At 40.3% G+C, this 13141-nt stretch overlaps 1 protein-coding gene across 1 annotated transcript in view; it reads left to right on the top strand.

The window, feature by feature from the left end:
• The window catches only part of CAMTA1 (calmodulin binding transcription activator 1), a 694264-nt gene that overhangs the window by 511514 nt on the left and 169609 nt on the right, over positions 1-13141 (top strand).

Genomic DNA, 13141 nt, shown 5'->3' with positions numbered 1-13141 from the left:
ACCCAGCAGTTCATGGGATTGCAGTTCATGGGATTCCAGGAGTAAAAGACCTTAGAAGCCCCCCTTCTCATGAGGGGGAAGAGGATACAGAGGAGGGGACCAGACTTGTGGTTGCTTTGGTACAAAGGAACTCTCAGGAGGAAAATTCTGCCTTCATCTCCCAATATAGGTCATGGCTCTGCATTTTGGAGTGTTCCAGGGGCATTAAGAGGCTAACTGAGATATCCGGGGGCAGATCTGGATTTGAATCCAGGTTCACCCACTCCATACCTATCCCTCTTGCTACAAGACCATGGAAGATCCTTGAGGGCAGGCTCCCTGTCTACTAAGCCATACTGCCTCCTGACTTACACAGACTTGTCAGGTTGGATTGGACCGACGTCCTTTCCTTAATGGCCAAGGAGCAGAGGGAGAGACACCCTTGGACTCTCCAAGTCTGTGCTTATGGTCCTCAGTCCAGAGCAGCAATAGCATACCTGCCTGTCATTGGGGGGGCTTTACCCTGCCCCTCCTTCTTTCTTTCTCTTTCTTCCTTTGTTCTTCTCTTTTGTGATCCCTTACTCCTTATGCCAGAGAGATATTCATATCTTTCTTGGTCCTAAGCAGATTCTCAGATTTATTATATAAGAAAAGCTTTTCAAAATCTTTAAAATGCACTTATTGTTATTGCATTATTATTATAATATTATTATTATTATCCTTGCTTGGCCCCATTGCAGCAAGAGATGAGTTTGCTGAGCCATATGGCGATGTATCCAAGTAGAGGTCCCACCCCCTTCATAATTCAGTAGAATGTCAGATCAGATGTCTTCATCTCTCCAGCACCCAGTCTAGTGGCTGGTGCATCAGACTAGATGCTTAAGAAATGTTTACTGAACAGAATGAATGGTTATTCCCATAGGTCACCCCATCAATAGATCCAAGCAGTCACTAGGTATTTACTGAGTTTTGTGTGTACGTGGAGAGGAGAAGAAGTAAGAGCACCATTAGGGGAATTCTGCCTCTCAAGAGGTGGGATATAAAACCAAATTATTTCAAATCTGAACCACAGTCTTCTCGTTTGTAAAATGGGGATAATACCTCTACTACATACAGAGTTATCTTGCAAAAAACACTATAGAAATGGAAAACAAAAAAAAAATTTCTGATTTCAAGGATAATATAAGCTAATGAGATTTATAGACATAAAATAATTAGCATTAGAACACAACCCTGCCCCTTGTTCCCTTTAGATTTCCTCCTTCCCAAGCTACTTAGAGTGGGCTGCCAAAAACCATTCTTGCTTACTAATCCAGAACCTGGTGTTGGTACCAACTCTGGGCCTGTAACTATCTGCAAGGTTACTCTTTAGGCTGAACTGCCCATCCATCATCTCTCCTAGCTTAAGCTCTCAGACAGAAGAAACATCAGTAGCCATTGAATGTGACCCATTCCTAAATAAGAAATCCCTTTGTGATTCAGTTCCCACTGATGAAAGGCTGACCAGTGTTTGGTTACAAACTAATGTGGAGTCACTATATGCAGGAGAACTAGAAAGGATCACATGATCTGAGCCCCTAGTGGAAGTGCAACTTGTGACCCCAGTTCGGATTCACAGCGGTGTAAATACCCAGCACCGTGAGGAGCCACATATCCTGCTCAGCCACATGTTCCTCTTCCGGACATTTGCTATCCTTATCTCTTTCCAGCACTCTCTTCTTATCTCTTCTCTCGGCACTTAGACCCTTGTGATCCTAGGAAAAAATACCAGGACTAGGATGGGGCTACTGCCCAGACAGTTTTGAAGTCCTCCCCCTAAATGCCAGAGCAATGCTTAATTTCCTTTCAAGAGAAGGAGCAGTTGATTGAGAACCATCACTTCTCTTTTTAAGAGACAGTATAGCCTAATGGAAAGAGCACTGATTTGGGAGTCAGGGCACAGGACTCTCAGAATCTCTTCATTGTAAGAGTCCCATTCTTCAACCTGAATAAGAAGCCTCTCCCCTGACAGCTCTCATCTCATCTTATCTGAAATCCTCCGATGAAAAAGGCACCAATCCTAGCCTCCCTTTGGTGTAAAATAAGGCAAATAATACTGTAACTGCCATTCTTGTGAAGTTTAAAGGATCGTAAATTCAGAAGGGAAAGGGATCCCAGAGATCACCTAGTCTAACAATTTCCTTTTTCTGTCTTCTTCAGAAGTTACTATGGGAAACCTTTTTCTATTATTTTTCAGTCTTGTCCATCTCTCCAGGACCCCATTTGGAGTTTTCTTGATAAAAAACAAAACAAAACAACAACAACAACAACAAAAACCATTGGACTGGTTTGTCATTTCCTTCTCCAGCTCCATTTTACAGAGGAGGAACTGAAGAGAAGGGGTTTGCCCTTCTAGTAAGTGTCTGAGTTCAGATTTGAACTCAGGTTTTCCACTATAAGCCACTGCACCACCTAGCTGTAGATGAGACCTAATATAATTATCTAGGTCAAGGTCCTCCTACCTACTAGTGCCATTTCTCCCAAGACAACATTGTATTCATTTTGTGTCTTATATAACATTTTGTGTTATAATATATAATATATATTATATATTAGGCATATAATAATAATACCTAGAATCTGCATGGTGCTTAAAGATTTAAAAAAGTTTTTCAAATATTATCTCATAATTGTAGAAATGTGTATAGAAGAATTGCCCATGTTTAACATATATTGGATTACTTGCCATTTGGGGAGGGGAGAAATGGGGGGAATTTGGAACACAAGATTTTACAAGGGTCAGTGTTGAAAATGCATATGTTTTGAAAATAAAAAGCTTTACTAAAATTTAAAGAAAACCAAAAATTATCTCATTTGATGCTCACAACAACCCTGAGAGGTGAGTTATAATTCTCATTTTACAGCTGAGGAAACTGAGGCAAACAGAGGTTTGATCACACAATTAGAATGTATTTAAGTTCAGATTTTAACCAAGTTCTTCCTGAGTTGAGACAACTAGGTGTTGCAATACCAATAAATAAATTTTCTTAGGCCTGGTCAGGAAGTCCCGAGTTCAAATTCAATCTCACAATTCCTAGCTGTGTGACCTTGAATAAATCAGTTACCTTACGTCTGCCTTTTTCTCATCTGTAAAATAGAGATCATAATAACACCTATTTCTCAAGGTTGTTACAAGTACAAAAGGAGATTTGTAAAATGCCTGGCATACAGTAGGCACTTAATAAATCCTGGTTTTCTTACCTCTTTCCCGACTCAAGTCCAGGAATCTATTTACCATATTTTATCTGTCTGTACTTCCCATGACTGGTCCCTCATAGGAGGCGCTGGGAACATGTGTTTATGACTCCTCTCCCATTAGATTATAAGCTCATAGAGGGGAAGGACTGGTTCTTGCTGATCTTTTTATTCCCAGTACTAAGCACAGAACCTGTCTCACAGTCGGCCCTTAATAAATGCTCCTTGATTCCCAACAGGGTAAATAGGAGGCAAACGAGGGCCAAAGAGAGTTTCCCCTCCTCCCTTTTGGGGATGGGTGAGTAGCACCCAGGCCTTTGAGTAGTTACTGCACGTCTTTTAGTCATTCCCCAATAAATCCCACCCTGCCCTGGTTCTTGCGGGCACTGAACCCTGGCTAGATTTGCCATGGCCCCTGATGTTCATGAAAAATCCAGGCCCCCCCCCGAGGCTGTCCAGGTTACAGGCCGAGATTCTGTCTCCTGCTCTCGGAAGCAGCACCGATCACATGGGCCCCCACCGTGATGCCCATGGGAAGCGGGCTCGTGGCCCAAACGAGGCTGCCTGCCTCAACCCACTGCCGTCCTCCAGGGGCAGCACCGGGGACACACCCGGGGCCAGGCCGCCCCTCCAACCCCGGGGGGAGCCGCAGCATGATGAGATGCCATGATTGCCTCCCAGATAATGTATACATTTTCCCAAGCGCTCGGCCCCCTCTCCTTCATTTTTCATGAGAACTGGCATGAGATGAATGGCGGCGCCGGGCAGAAACAGAGCACCATGCCAGGCTGATTTATTGACCACTTAGCATTGATGAAGCTGCAAACAGGAGTCAAACAGATGTTGCAGCTGCATTTTTCTCTATCAAAACCAGTGGCAGTTTGCATTTTTAACCACTTCTTCAGCAGTCCCCCTCCCAAACATGCCTGGTCCTGCTTACTCCACAAAAGGGAGAAAGGGGGACAAAAAAGGAGAAGGGGTACTCCCTTCTGCACAAAGGGAAAAAGGGGGGCAGGACCCACACATACACACAGGGGAGAAAGGGAGTACTGACACAAGCACAGAAGGGAGAAAAGGGGGTACGGCCACACTTAGTTTTCCCAATGTCACTCAGGTAATTAGTTCCAGAGACAGGATTAGAATCCAGGACCCCTGACTCAAAATCCAGCTTTCTTTTCATTGCACTGCCCAGTAGGAAAATATCTTTGGGGCATCCAGCTCCCTGAACACAATACTTTGTCATCACCACCAAAGTGCTAATTCTTTCTGTGTCTCTCTCTGTCTCTCTCTCTCTCTCTCTCTCTCTCTCTCTCTCTCTCTCTCTCTCTCTCTCTCTCTCTCTCTCTCTTCCCTCTCTCCCTCCCTCCCCTATCTCCATTTATCTCTGTCTCATTTTCATGCTCTTTTATCTACTGGCTCTTTCCTGGATGCCTGCAAATATATCCAAATATCCCCGATTCTTAAAAATCAAAACAAGACAAAAAACTCTCTCTAGCTCCCACCATGCCCACCACATATTGCTCTAAATCTCTCCTTCCCATCTCAGTTAAACCCTTTTAAAAACTTTTTACAAGCAGTTCCTCCACTTCTCTCCTGTCACTTTCTTGTAAACTCTCTCTCCAATCTGGCTTCTGACCTCATTAACTAAAATGCACCTCTCCAAAGGAAGTTACTCATCTCTTTATTGCCAGATCTAATGGCTTTTCCTCCATCTTTACCCCTCTTGACCTATATGCAGCACCTGACACTGCTGCCCGCTTTCTCTTCCTGGACACTTACTCTCCTCTCTCTAGGTTTTGCTGATGGCTCTTTCCTCCTTCTCTTCCTGCTTACCTAGCCACCCCTTCTCAATCTCTTTTGCTGGATCTTCCTCATTTCCTATCCCCTAGTGACAGCTGACCCCAAGGTTCCAACCTGGGTCCTGTTCTATTTTTCCCCCATATTCTCTCACTTGGTGACCTCACTAAGCTCCCATAGATTCAAGTCCTCTCTATGCAGATGATTCTCGGGTTTATTTACTCAGCTCTTGTCTCTTTCCTAAACTCCAATCTTGGATCACAACTATTGGAAATTTAGAATTGGATATTCCGTGGGCATCCCAAACTCAACAAGTTCAACACAGAACCCTTTGTTGTTATCAGGAATTTCAATCCTATCCAACTCTTTGTTGACTCCATTTTGGGTTTTCTTGGCAATAATACTGGAGTGGTTTGAAATCTTCTTTTCTAGATTGCTTTCTAGGTGAGGAAACTGAGGCAAACAGAATTAAGTGACCTGCCCCAGGTCACCCAGCTAGGAAGTATCTGAGGCTGGATTTGAACTCAGAAAGGGAGTGTTCCAGATTTCAGACCTAGCACTCTGCCCACAGATGTTTTTATCTATCATCTCTAAACCCTACCCTCGTCTTCATTCCCCCACTACTGTTGAAACTTTGACTCACAAACCTAGACATCAGCCTGTGATGTCATTAGTCCTCTCCAAAAACAGAAGACAATTACTGTTGAGCTATATCACTGTCCTTTTAATCGTCAGTCTACATTCCCAGTGCCATTCTCTCAACAAGTCTAATCAACTGCCAAATCTTCTCACTTCCTATTCTACAATAGCTTTTATATATATGGCGGCTACAACCCTTCTTCAAACCCTCATCACTTCCCACCTGGACTGTCAGTAGCCTTCCAATTGGTTTCCCTGACTCAACTTGCTCCCATCAGAAGTATTCTCCATTCAACTGCCGAAATGATTTTCTTAAAGCATAAGTTGACCTCCTTAATAAAAACCAGTGGCTCTCTATTATCTCCAGGATAAAATTTTAAATCCTTTGAAATATAAAGCTCTTGGGGCAGCTCGGTGGCTCAGTGGATAGAGCACCAGCCCTGAAAGCAGGAGGACCTGAGTTCAAATCTGGTCTCAGACACTTAGCACTTCCTAGCTGTGTGATCCTGGGCAAGTCACTTAACTCCAATTGCCTCAGCAATACATATATATATATATATATATATATAGCTCTTCACTAACTTATCTCTTCTAATCTATTTATATTTTATTCTTCTTCATGCACTCAGATCCAGGCACATTGACCCATTTCCTATTCCTTGCACACGCCACTCCATCTCGACTTCATATCTTTTCATTGATGGTTCCTTATGCCTAAAATGCTCTCCCTCCAAACCTTTTCCTCTTAGAATCCCTGATTTCTTTTAAGTCTCAATTCAAGCTCTACTTTCATGAATATTTTATTGCTCTTCCCCCAACTGATACTATCTTCCCCTTCAATGTTACTTAGTATTTACTTTGTACGTATTCTACATATCCACCCTTATGAATGTACATGTTGCCTACTTTGTTAGAATGGAAGCTCCTTGATATGGGAAAACTAGCCACTAATGCATTGTTGGTGGAATTGTAAAATATCCAATCATTCTAGAGAGCTATTTGGAACTATGCCCAAAGGGCTATCAAACTGGGCATTCCCTTTGATCCAGCAGTGTCTCTGCTGAGTCTGTATCCCGAGATTATAAGGGATGCAAAATTTTACATGTGTAAAAATTTTTGTAACAGCTCTTTTTGTAGTGACAAAGAACTGGAAAACTGAGTGGAGGCCCAATAGTTGGAGAAGGGCTGAATAAATGATGGAATATGAATATAGCAGAATATTATTATCCTATAAGAAATGATGAGCAGGCTGATTTCAGGAAAGCTTGGAAAGACTTAAGTGATGCTAAGTGAAGTGAGCAGAACTAAGAGAATATTGTACAAGATTAAGTGATGATCAACTGTGAGGGACTCGGCTCTTTTCAATGAGGATGCATTGCAATGGCAATCCCAATAGACTTGTGATGGAAAGTGCCCTCCGTATCCAGAAAGAAAACTAGGAAGACTCAATGTGGATTGAAGCAGAGTATTTATTTCCACCTTTTATTGTCATTGTTTGTTTCCTTGTTTTTTTCTTTCTCATTTTTCCCTTTTGAGCTGATTTTTCTTGCCCAGTGTGATGAATTTGGAAATATATTTAGAAAAATGCACATGTTTAATCTATATCAGATTGCTTGATATCTACAGGAAGAGGGAGGGAGAAAGAAAGAAAAATATAGAACACAAGATTTTGCAAAGATGAATGTTGAAAACTATCTCTTCATGCACTTGGAAAAATAAAATTTTATTTTTAAAAAGAGAGAGAAAGAGGGGGGGAATGAATGGAAGCTCCTTGAGGGGAGAGATGATTTTTTTTCACTTTCTCCATATCCCTGGTGTCTAACCCAGTGCCTGGCACAAATGATTGATTGATTAATAACCCCATTTTACCAATGAGGAATTAAGCTCAGAAAGGTTGAGTGTTATTTCCAGGATCACACAGTAAATGTTAGAGCTAAACTTCATAAAGTCACAGGACTCTGGAGCTAGAAGCATTCTTAATCTAACCCCCCTTATTTGATAATAAGGAAATTGACCCCTGAGAAGCTGAGTAAGTTGCTTTGAGCTGGGATCTGATTGAAAGCCAAGTATTCTGGCTTTTCCTTCCTATGTTCCTCCTCTTCTCTCCCTTTCTCTTTTACTTCTTCCCTCCCTTTCTCTTTTACTTCTTCCCTGTTCTATGCTATTATTCAATCCTTTCTTTTCTCTCCCCTTTCTCCTTCCTCCATCTTCTCTCCTCTACTCCCTCTGCCTTAGATCTGCCTTCTAAGCTAAAAAAAAAAAGCCAAGGTCTGTTGGACTGAAATTGGGATGGGGGCTAAGACCCCTTTTCATGTTTTCTTCTCCTGGACCAGGCCCAGAAAGCTTTGGTTTTTGTGAGCAGACAGGCCTCATGTTAGCTAATCAAATGGGGGAAAATTCTTCCCAGCTTTCCCCTGCCTCTCATTTTATGTTATGTTCAACCTAGCCCCGGGCAAGAGATTCTATAAACTTGTACCATTTTCAACTGGAGCTGCCCTATATTAATCCCAATCACAGGTGGCTGCTGGCGGCTGCCGCTGGCCCGGTACATGCTCGGCCAGCACCAGCAGCTGTCAAAGATTTGCACAAATAGTAACCATCATTGAGTCGGTGATACTTGGTTGTTCAAAGTGATTTTGTTTACTCAAATCCCCAGTCTCCTGCCATTAGGAAGATTCAATCAAGACCGAAACCTTCATTTTCCAGCCCCTTCTGAGCCAACCACTCATCCTCCCACCCCTTTCCCCTCCCCTAGACCCACCCTGCTTCTCGTGTAGCCTCCCAGGGAAGCTAATGCACTGGTTTCTCCACAAAGCAAAGGATCTGGTGCTTGGAATAGTGGGCAACAATAAGACTGAGACCCACTTCTGGAGAGCTCAGGCCAGGGATTATCAGAGGAGCACAGACTTAGAGGTCAAAGGCACCTCAGAGACCATCAAGTTTAACCCCATCATTAGAGGTTACATGACCTGCTAAGGTTACTTAACTAGCAAATGTCTAAAAAAAATAAGCAGGGAATATAATGCAACTCCTCTTCCTCCTCCTCCTCCTCTTCCTCCTTTTTTCCAGATTTAGTCCGAGGAATGGATTTCAAAAAAAAAAACACAATGTCCATTTTATGGCGAGAGTGAACCTCAGTTCTCAGCTCTCAGGTCTTTCAGCTTCACCTCCTCCAGAACTAGAACTAAAGGTGGGGCATCTGGGGCTTTATTGTTGGGCACCTAAATTTACATGGCATGAAAAACATCTGTTCTTCTTTAGAGGTGAAAACAATCATTAAGCTTAGTACCTAGCAAGCCAGACCAATAGGGCAGCGAGGTGAAGCTTGGAGTTAGAAACACCTGAGTTCAAATCCAGCCTCAGACACTTACTATCTGTGTGTCATTTAATCCTGTTTGCCTCAGTTTCTTTATCTGTAAAATGAGCTGGAAATGTCAAAATACTCCAGTATCTTTTTGAAGAAAGCCCCCAAAGGGGTTTTCCAAAAAGGTCCCAAAGAATTGGACACAACTGAGCAACATCAACAAACCAGACCACTTGGCTAAGTAGGAAATCACCTGAGGGCGGTTTCCTCCCAGGAAGCAGCACCTCTCCAGCCCAGCCCCGCCTTATTTTCTCTGCTAGTGATGGCTCTATGATGTCTCAGGCTCCCTTGGGGCCATGGCTTAGATATTCTCTCCAAACTGAGTTTTGTGCCCCAAGATCTGAAGGGTCTCCTTTCCCCACTGATGTTATCTGGAAAGGCTCCTCCCGGGTGTCTTTCACAGCTTTTCCCCCGCATAGGTACTTTCCAGCATGGTCCCACGTTACAACTTCTCCACAGCGTGATTTCCCAAGGTTCTGTGGTTGTGTTCAGAGGGGTCGTGGTGGGAAGTGCAGCAGCCCTTTCATCTCGGGGATGTCTAATGCCAGGGCTCCCTGCTGTGCCCAGGTCCTGACTGCCAGGGGTTGGAGATCACAAAGAAGCAGCAGTTGGCTTGCTAGGCCCTAACTAATCACAGTCATCAGCTCGGCCTTATCCGGAGAGGGGGTTTACTCTGATTCTCAGGGCTGAGCCCTTCCATGTGGCAACAGCTCTGGAAGGATGCTCTGCTCCCCAGCTTGAAACACCAGAGGAACTCAGACTGTTGGAAAGTAAACAGGAACTAAGGACTCAGAGTTGTTACTGGGAAAATCTAGAGGTTGGACTGATGAAAGATGAGGGAATGAATGAAGGCACTTAATAGCTGCTTACTCTTTGCCAAGGATTATGCTAAGTGCTGGGGAAAGAGAAACAAAAGTGAAGACAGTCCTCGCCTTATCCAGGATCTTCCCTCACTTTCTGGGTCCCCGTTGTCCTGGTCACCCTCCTTATTCCTCTCCAAGGGAATTTCTCCCATTGGTGACTTCTTCCTGAAGCCTCTATTTTGAGGAATCCTGGCCCAGCTTCATTCATTCTCCGGACTTCTGGATGTCAAAACCAGAACCATTGGTTACCTTCATTCCTCTTTTCAGCCCTCTTTTGTGGGTTGCCTTCCCTCATTAGAAAATAAACTTGTTTATATAAACTTGTGCAGGGGCAGCTAGGTGGTGCGGTGGGGAGACATCAGCCCTGAAGTTAGGAGGACCTGAGTTCAAATCTCCCCTTAAGATACTTAACACTTCCAGGCTGTGTGACCCTGGGCAAGTCACTTAACCCCAATTACCTCAGCACAAAAAAATAAATAAAATATACACTTTTTGTAGGCAGGGATTATCCTTTTGTATACTTGTATCTTCAGCACAGTGCCCAAAAACATGCCAAGCACTTCATAAATGCTTATTTCCTTCCTTCTTTCCTTCAAGAAGTTTACATCTAATTGGGGGAGATGGAAGCCAAGAAGGGATTATTTAATTTGGAAAATGTCAAAGAGTAAAGAAAAATGGATAAGGCTGCCAATCAAGTACTCCAGGGCAGAAAGAGTTAACCCTCCAGGATATAGTCTCTGGTGAAAGGCTATAGAAGCAAGGTATCATGAGTGGGACATTGAGAAAATTACTTAACTTTTCTGAACCTGTTTTCTCATTTGTAAAATGTATACTGTCATTTTATACTATGCTATACTATAATATTACTAGTATCTATAATATTATACTTTAAATCTATATTATACTATTTATTTATCCTATCCTATATATACATTACTATACTATTTATACTTTACTATTTTTATTTTTTAAATTTATATATTATATAAAAATATATAATAAAAAATATATATTATATATAAATATTATATATTAATAATATAAAAATATATTTAATTTTTTATTATAATATTTTAAAATTATAAATTTAAATACTTTAAATTTATATTATATTAATAAAATTTATAAGTATATATATATAATTACATCTTTTATATATATTATTACTATTTTATTTAAAATTAATTATTTATCTTAATATACTATTCCATAATTTTATATAAATTAATAATTTATTTTATTTATACTATTATTTATCATGCTAATTTATTAAATTAATATTATATATTTATAATTTTATGTTAAATACCTTAATTAAATAATTTATCATAATATCATAATTATAATTTAATAATATATATATTATATTAAATTATATTTTAATTTATATATACCTTTACAATTTAATCAAAACCTATTTTAATATACTATAAAATATATATAAAAATTTTAAATACATACCTTTATCTTCCATCCAAATATATTTATTATTAATAACCATACCTTTTAATTTATTATAATATACCCAAAAAAACCCAATACCATTAATTTTCCCAAATTTTAATAAAATATGAAATTACCAAAATAAACCAATATTACCACCTAATATCCCACTCAAAAAAACTATACATCCTAATAATATAACATAAGCAAAAAAATAAAAATTTCAATTAACTTAAAACAATAAAACAAATTAATCAAAAATTTTCCATATCCTATCCCTTTAACTTCCTTACTTAATACCAACACAAACTCCAAAAAAAAAAAACCCTTTGAAAAATTCTAGAAACCCCCTCAAAATTTAAAGGGAAGGACCATTGGTCCTGCTGTCCACCAGAAAAGGGGGCCCCCAAAAAAATTTTTAAATAAATTAAAAGAATTTAAAATTGTTAAATCCCCTTTAAGAAAAAAATATGGATTTTTTGAAATCTTCTGAAGCCAAAAAATGTTTGTAACCCCCACTAATAGGGCATTTAAACTCCCTCCTCTTTTATGTAAATGCAAAACCCCAATTTGGTTTAAGAATTTTCCCAAATTTTTAAATTTAAAAAAGGTTTGGGGAAAAAATGTTAAGGCATGTCCATTACATTCCCTTCTAGAAGAGGCATGAAATTTTGGCAAAAATTTGGGAAAAAACAGTTAAAAAATTCCTTCCCTTTTGAAAAGGGGTCATTTTCCCATTTGAGTTTTTTTCCCCTTTTAAATAAAGGGAACAAGGTTTTTAAAATAGAGTAGAAGGGAAAAGGAACTTTCCTCCCTTTAAGAAAATTCTTAAATCCTTCACTTTCGAAATTCCTCCCCAAAAATAAAAAAACAAATAAAAGCTTACGGGTTAAAAAAAAAAGGGGTTCTTTACAAAGTATGCTCTCCTCCCCATTCCCCAAAGGAAAAAAGGTTTTATTTGGGAAAAGGGGTTAAAAAATTTAAGAAGTGAAAATTCCAGGACCCTTGATGACAAAATTTCTAAAAAAAAAATTTCAGGATTTTTAAAGCAAATAAAGAAAGAAAAAAAAGTCTTTATCAAGCATATATTATGCTATTATTGTGCTATATATTACATGTTGAATTCTGGGGGTACAAATACAAAAATGAGACAGTCTGTCCTCTCAAAAGTATATCCTAGAAGTAGAAATATAGGTAAGTGATGGTCAGGAAAGAGTGGTCAGATTTGGAAAGTTTAAGAATGATGAGTTGAGCCACAGGGAACTAGACTGACACACCCTTTCTAGCAGCAATGGCAATATTGATTTGATTATGGATCCAGAAATAAAAGTGGGGAGCTGGGCAATAACCTGTGAAAAGGAAGTAGAGGTAGCTGAGGTCTACATGTGATGGCGAGCCAGGTGAGACACTAACCATTCAGGAAACAGAGGCTGTTCTGGGAAGAGTTCTGGGTTAACACCTCCATTTTATGGTCTTTGAGGCACATCAGCTAGTGAGAACTGGCTACAGAGTCTTTAGCTTTCACCTTCCCATCATCTTCAACTCAGTAGTGGTGACCCCATTGGGTAGTTTATATAGGTGGCCCCTCAAAAGGGAACAGAGCAGAGGAATCGTAGATGTCCATCTGAACTTAGAGGTTGCCAGTGGGAGATAGAGGGGAGCTGAAAATGGCTAATGCCAGGGTATTCAGAAAGAGCTATAGCTAATTCATCAAAGGGTTTCAGGGAGAACCTAGGCTAAGAAAGCTTGGAAGGGTCATCTCGGAATACTTGGGTAGTGGAAAAGGAGAGGGTCTTAAGGCATCCTGGTGCCAAAGTAAGAT

This window comes from Sarcophilus harrisii, chromosome 3, assembly GCF_902635505.1.
Source record: "Sarcophilus harrisii chromosome 3, mSarHar1.11, whole genome shotgun sequence".
In the NCBI taxonomy this organism is placed as follows: domain Eukaryota; kingdom Metazoa; phylum Chordata; class Mammalia; order Dasyuromorphia; family Dasyuridae; genus Sarcophilus; species Sarcophilus harrisii.
Note: the sequence above shows the minus strand (reverse complement) of the source record. Positions and strands in the feature narration are given on the sequence as shown.